The sequence below is a fragment of the Triticum urartu genome, chromosome 5A, assembly GCF_056163025.1.
Source record: "Triticum urartu cultivar PI428250 chromosome 5A, HENAU_Tu73, whole genome shotgun sequence".
In the NCBI taxonomy this organism is placed as follows: domain Eukaryota; kingdom Viridiplantae; phylum Streptophyta; class Magnoliopsida; order Poales; family Poaceae; genus Triticum; species Triticum urartu.
In genome coordinates, this window is record NC_141877.1 from 324701115 (window position 1) to 324708811 (window position 7697).

General features: G+C 48.7%; 1 pseudogene; it reads left to right on the top strand.

Moving 5' to 3' along the window:
* The window catches only part of LOC125506999 (uncharacterized), a 137165-nt pseudogene extending 130956 nt beyond the window's left edge, over positions 1-6209 (top strand).
* Positions 6210-7697: the final 1488 nt, after the last annotated feature.

Here is a 7697-nt window from a genome sequence, read left to right on the forward strand (position 1 = left end):
CGAGGAGAGGCTGCCTACCAGTTGGAACTACCACCACATCTTTCTCGAGTTCATGATGTGTTCCACGTCTCTCAACTCAGGCGTTGCTTCTCGGATCCCATCCGCGGAGTGGACCACGAAACGCTTGATCTCCAAGATAACCTCACTTATCGAGAGTACCCTGTTTGCATCCTTGATCAAGCAGAGCGTGTCACCCGATGTCATAACATCAAGTTTCTCAAGGTTCAGTGGTCTCATCATTCTGAGAGAGAAGCTACTTAGGAGCGTGAAGATCGTCTTCGACTTGAGTACCCCACTTTCTTTCCGCCGACTCCTGAATCTCGGGACGAGATTTCTTCGAGTGGGGGCAAGTTGTCACATCCCTAGTTCTGGTATGACCTAGACCAGCTAGCCATTTGTGCATCATGTTTAAATTCCATTTAAATTTGAAATGGGGATTTGTGAAAACCTCAGAATCATTTCTGGAAATGACCCAGATAAAAAAAATTCTCCAAAAAGGTCCAAGAAAATGTTCATGATGCTCTCTGAAAATATTGGACAGAGATAAAAATCAAACCAATATCTTTAGGAGCTCATAAGTATTTATTTTGGGCATTTGGAATTAATCCAGTAATTATTTGCGTTGGATAAATATTTTATTATATATAAAATATTGTCCAATAATTCTGAATTTTGGTGAGGGGCTTTGGAGTGGTCCAACTAGTCCCTACTAAAATTTACAGAATAGAATAAAATGATTTTGTATTTTATTAAATCAAAACAAATGTCAAAAAAATAGAAAAGAAAACAGGAAAAGGAAAAGGCTTACCTGGCCTTACCTGGTGGCCCAGCTGGCGGCCCAGCCCACCAGGGGCAGCCCCGTCTTCTACCTCTTGCCAGTAGGCAGAGGAGAAGCCGGGGACGACGCACGCTGCGGCCACGTCTTCCGCCACCTCCTGCTTCTCCCTCTCATCGCCTGGATCACCCGCGCGTCGCAACGCGCCGCCCCGTTTCCCCCTCACTCTCCCGTGCCCATTCTCTCCTCTCCCTCGCTCTCTCTCACCGCGCCCGAACGCTGCCGTCACCGCCGTTCGCCATAGCCGTAGCCACCGCCCCGGCCTCGCCCCTCCGACGTGCCCACAAGCTCCGTGCCACCTTCCTCTTCCTCTCCGTCAAGCCAGGCAACTCCGGGCGCCCCATATCGTTGTCACCGCCGTCGTCTTCTTTGTCAGCCACCCGAGATCGCCGGCGACGTTTCGGCTACACTGAGCCTTCCCCGAGCTCGCCGACCCCGCCGTTGGATCCGCTGTGAGCCCCGCCGTCGAACCCCCCTCTTTCCTGCCTCTCCGGCGCCCTCTAGCCCCTCTGCCGCTCGAGCCGAGCTCCGACCGCCGCCGCGAGCTTCGCTCCGGCGAGCTCCGACCACCCCACGGTCTCCCGCGTGTCCCACTGGATGCGCGCGAGCCTGGGCTTCACGTAGGTGGTCTCCGCCGCCCGAATGGTCGCTGGAGCGACGAATCCGAGGCCCTCCGCCGCGTCTGGCTCGCCGGCGTCAAGCCGCCGGCGGGTTTTGACCCCGCTGACCAGGAGGTTTGACCTCCCGTGGGTCGCTGACATGTGGGGCCCGGCCCTATTAATTTTTTAGTTAGGATTAGTTTAACAACTAATTTAACCCTGTTAACTAATTAGGTCACTGACGCGTGGGCCCAACCCCATTAACTAAGCCAGTTTAGGTTTAATTTAATTAGGATTAGCCACAGACATTGACGTGTGGACCCCACACGTCAGGTTTGACCTGGTCAGCCACCGTTGACCTGCTGACGCAGGCATGACGTCATGTTGACGCAGTTATTCTTTTTCTGGAATTATTTTTTAAACAGGAAATTCCAAAAAATGTTCAAAACTTCAAAAATTCATAGAAATTCAACCGTAGCTCAGATTGAAATAATTTATATATGAAAAATGATCAGAGAAATTCAATCTATCCATATGTACCATTTTCATGCATGACAAACCCACCTATACATGCTGTATATATGAAAACACACTTATGGCATATTTAAGGGCTTATTTTGGAGTTGCATTTGAACCCTTGGTTCAAATGGACCTCAACTAGATAAATGCTAGATGCATTAACTCAAACAACATCACATATTCATGCCATGATCATGCATCATATTGTTGCATATACTTGTGTTTGATTTTTGACACCGTTCCTTCTTGATAGGTCCTACTACGGAAAGTGTTCGGGAGCACCTATCAGTGGAGCAGTGCCCCCCTATTGATCTACCAGGCAAGCAACCCCCTTGTTCATTCCGATACAATCCTACTCTCTCGCTCCTGCTCTCAGTTATTGCATTAGGACAACAATGATTCAACTGCTACTTTATGCTGCGGTAGTTGAACCCATTCCTCTGCATGACCTGTCATTGCCACAGTAAATAGTTAAAACCCACTAGCATGCGTAGGAGTTGATTGAGCCATGTTGTGTTCTTGCCATGCCATGCCTGCTATTGCTTAGAGTTGTGTCAGGTCTGATTCATCGGGAATGAATTGGAATGTTATGATATGTTCTGGTAATGAGAGTTAAGCGTCTGAACACGATTTGATAAAGGTAGCGGTGAGAGGCCATGTAGGAGTACATGGTGGGTTGTCTCATTGGGACCGTCCTTAAGAACTGAGTTCTGTGTAAGTTGTCCAATGACTAGCTACTACCACACATTGGGCTCCGGGCGCTCCAAGCTCTCTCGGCTTATTAACCGCCTTGATCTCTGTCCAGGAGTTGCAAATAGTTTCTGGTGTTTATAGGTAGTGCTATTTTTCTACTGAGTGGCACCCGGCAGGGTGGGCTCAGGACAGACTAGGCACAGGTGGCACGGTGTACCAAGTGTCACCCGGATGGTGGGCTTGGGAGCCCTGCTCACATCGTTTGGGGCCGTGAGTGACACCCCGACCGGATCTCCTTGCGGATGGAACCCAAATAGATGATAAACCTGGACTAGAGTCTTGCATGGTTAGTTAGGTCGTGGCCGACACCCTCGCCAGGCTTCCGCTTGAAGGTTGCCGAGATACATGACGGGTATATGGTGATAAGTGGTGAGAGTGTGTGTGATGAAGTACACCCCTGCAGGGTTATCATGATCTATTCGAATAGCCGTGTCCTCGGTTATGGACTTCTTGGATGCTTACGTGGTACATAGACAACTTAAAGTGGATACTCTAAAATGCTGAAGATAAGTGTGAGTGCTATGGATGGCCTTCTCGTAGGAGAGACGGGGATGAATCCATAGTAGTGTATTGATGTGGTGATTAGTGGACTCGTGTGCGCTGCCTCACCTCAAAGGAGTTTCTCATAGTCGTAGAACAGGATAGCCACTGAGTCAAAGCTGGCTTGCTGCAACTAAACCCCACATTACCTTCTTGATACAAATGCATGTATGATAGGATCTGACGTAAGTCTTGCTGAGTACCCTTGTACTCACGTTTGCTTTATTTATGTTTTGCAGATGAGACATCTGTCTCACTAGTAGTACCGCTTGGACTTCGACGAATAGCTTGTTACCTCAGCTACGATCTTGTACCTTGGAGGGACTTGTAGATAGTCAGGCTTCTCGGCCTTTTTCTTTTGTAGTTGTCTGTACTCAGACATGTAATGCTTCCGTTGCTTGTATGCTCTGAATGATGGGTCATGTGACCCTTGTTTGTATTTATGCTATGTGGCTCTTCTGAGCCTTTATCTATATGAGTTGCGTTATGTTGTGATGCCATGTTGTACCTCACATACTTGCATGTTATGCGTACGTGTGACGTGTATTGCTATGTGTGGGATCCGACAATCTAGTTGTTTGTCCTTGGCAGCCTCTCTTATGGGGAAATGTAGTCTAGTGCTTCCTTGAGCCATAGTAGTCCGCTACAGCCCGGTTCACCGGAGTCCTGCTAGCCCAGCATTACTGTTCAGGACACTTGACTGGCCGGCATGTGTTTCACTTCGTTCCTGTGTCTGTCCCTTCAGGGAAATGTCACGCGGTGACATCCGGAGTCCTGCCTAGCCTGCTACAGCCCGGGTTACCGGAGTCCTGTTAGCCCAGTGCTACAGTCCGGATTCACACGCTGCTGACCGACATGCTCGAGGTTGATTCATGTATGTCTGTCCTCATGGGTTAGTGCCGCTTTGGGTTCACGACTAGTCATGTCGGCCCGGGTTCTCTGTCATATGGATGCTAGCGACACTATCATATACGTGAGCCAAAAGGCGCAAACGGTCCCGGGCCATGGTAAGGCGACAACCGTGGGAATACCGTGCGTGAGGCCGCAAAGTGATATGAGGTGTTACATGCTAGATCGGTGTGACTTAGAATCGGGGTCCCGACAGCGAAGCCCTGCGTTGGTAGCTTGATCAACACCGTCATCACGTCGTCGTGCTGACGAATCTCTCCCTCGAAGCTATACTAAATCGTGAGTTCATGGGACGTCACCGAGCTGAACGTGTGCAGATCGCGGAGGTGCCGTACGTTCGGTACTAAGGATCGGTCGATCGTGAAGACGTACGACTACATCAACCGCGTTGTCATAACGCTTCCGCTTTCGGTCTACGAGGGTGCGTGGACACACTCTCCCCTCTCATTGATATGCATCACCATGATCTTGCGTGTGCGTAGGAAATTTTTGAAATTACTGTGTTCCCCTACAGTTAGTAGTTTCACTTTTATTTTGTTGTTTGTTTGTCATTTATTCTCTATGCAACCAACTGACATTATTGTGTTTTTCTATAGGTTTTTGAATGACAAAGGGAGGGTTGTGGAAAGATTCCTTGCTTTGCATCATGTCAAAGATACAACGTCCGAGTCACTAAACGATGCTCTTTATGGCATTCTTGATCATTATAAGTTATCAATTTCAAGGATACGGGGTCAAGGATATGATGGGGCTTCAAATATGAGAGGTGAATTTAATGGTTTGCAGAAAAAGATCATAGATGAAAACCCCTATGCTTTTTATGTTCATTGCTATGCTCACCGTCTGCAATTGGTGGTTGTGTCTGTTGCTAGTAGTTGCTCATCTATTCATGATTTCTTTGAGTACACTTCCTTGATTGTGACTACAACAACAACATCTTGCAAGATAAGGGATGCATTGACCGAGGCACAACACCAAGATATTCTGGATAGACTTGAGAGTGGTGAGATATCTACTGGAAGGGGCTTGCACCAATCATCTACTCTTGCTATACCGGGGGATACTAGATGGGGTTCACATCATACTACCTTACTTCGTTTGGATCAAATGTGGTCCTCCGTGTTATAGGTGCTTAGTACAGTTGATGAATATGGACGTGGACCATCTCAAGCAGCGGGTTTGATAGAAAAAATGGAGAGCTTTAAATTTCTTTTCATTCTGAAGCTTATGTTGAAGTTATTTGGCATCACAAATGAGCTTTCAAAAGTCTTGCAAAGAAAAGATCTCAATATTGTTCTTGCCATGGAATTAGTTAATGATGTCTAGGCTCGGTTGGCAACGTTCATAGAGAGTGGTTGGGATAATTTATTTGGTGATGTCCAAGAATTGTGTGGTGCTAATAGTATTCTAGTACCAAATATGGACGAAGTAATACCAGTTCGTGGTCGTTCAAGGAGAGAAGGGAGATCTGTTACTAATCTTCACCATTACCGTGCAGAGATTTTTTATGTTGCTATTGACAAATTTGTGTGGAGATGGATCACCGCTTTAGTGAAGGAGCAAATTGTGTGCTTGATTGTTCATGTCTTGACCCCAAGGACTCTTTCTCCAAGTTCAATGTTGATAAACTTGCTCGTCTTGCTGAAATTAATCATGAAGATTTCTCTAATGATCGTGGAACAATAAGAGAGCAGCTCCTCACTTATATAAGTCAAGTGAAAAGGCATGCTTCTTTTTCTACTTGTGATGGTGTTCAAAGTTTGGCCGTCAAGATGGTTGAAACTAAGAAAAATCTGGTATTTCCATTGGTATACAAACTTATTGACTTGGCTTTGATATTGCCGGTGTCAACTGCATCTGTTGAGAGAGCATTTTCAGCAATGAAGATTATCAAGAATAAATTGCGTAGCAAGATCAACAACGAATGGTTCAACGACTTGATGATATGTTACACCGAGTGGGAGTTATTAAAGTCAGTTGATGATAAGGATATTATTCGAACATTTACAGCAATGAAGTCTCGGAAAGGACATTTGCCTCGTGATTTTCTTTAGCACACTATTGGTATGTTCCATCTAACCTTTTCTATTGTTACAAGCTCTCTGTTTTGAATAAATAAACAAATCACAACACTGAATTTTTGTGAATAACAAATCCATTTTCTTATCATGTAGTGTCTTCTAGGATATATTGATGGTGTCATGGTGATTTAGACGGCTACACTTTTGTTGGCAAGACGGCTAGTTTGGTTGAATGGCTCTATGCTTTGCCTGATTCCGTGTCTTTTGTTGTCAAGTCACAACTTCATTTGCTCTCTGAAATGGAATATTGATATATTAGTTCGCTTAAATATTACATTTGTCTGACTGTTATTTTCGTATTTTCACTTCAATCTTAATGCGGATTTGTGCTTTGCATGTTTGATGCATAGTATATATTGTCCACCCGGTACAGAATTTTTTTATTTGCATGTTAGACATTCAAGCTTAAGTTTGCCTGGGCTTCACAAAAGTTCTGGCTCCGCCCCTGGAGGTAGCCGTGCGAAGAATGCCGTGGTCGATGTCGAGTCGGGGTGGCCGGTGTCGAGGAATACGCCGTGGAGCCGCGGGCACAAGAGGGCGTCGAGTTAGCATGGGTGCAGTGGTGTCGAAGTAGGGGTGCGCCGGGAAGAAAATGTTGTTGACGACGCGTCGCGGCAGGTTTGCCAAGCCCGGGGACACATCGTGAACGAAGGCACGCACCAGTGTTGCCAGCACCGGGCATGCGTAGACGGACGAAGATGAAGTTGACAAAGCGCCGACCAGGCTTGCCAGGCCCGGGGACACGTCGTGGATGAAGGCACGAATCGGTGTTGCCAGCACCGGGCATGCGTAGATGAGGGACCTGCACGAGCTGTACGCCATGTCGGAGAAGTGGGAGGGACCAGCAGAGAAGAGCTCGACGACGATTGTGGCGTCCATCGGTGCAGGGCCGATGTCACCAATGGTGGTCGGAGTAGATGAAGTGGTCGGGGTAGATGACGGCGACGCTGGCGACAGGCTGGTGCTTGGACGAAGACGAAGGGGTGGACGGGTGGCGGTCTGACGGCGGCGTCGACTAGGTTAGGAGTGCGGCGGCGGTGCTCGAAGTAGGCGAAGAACCTTGACAGCGTGACGAAGACCGGCGCGGACGGTGGCATTCCCGCACCAAGGAAGACGGCGCGGTGCATACCACAGGAGGTCGACGCGCGGTGATGGCGGAGCGGACCGCGGGCCGCGGCGCTACGGCCCGAAGGGGCGACGCAGCGGCGGCAGGCGGGCCGGGGCGACGACAGGAAGACCTCTGGGTGGCGCGCTGCTGCCCGAAGGGGCGACACAACGGCAGTTCGCGAGTCGGTGCAACCGCGGGGACGGCCCCGGGGCGGCGGCGAGGACCGTGTATCGCGACACTATGGCCCGAAGGGGCGACGCAACGGCGACGCACGAGTCAATGCAGCCGCGAGGAGAACCACGGGGCGGCGGCACTGAGGCCCGATGGGGCGACGCAGCGGTAGCCCGATGCTC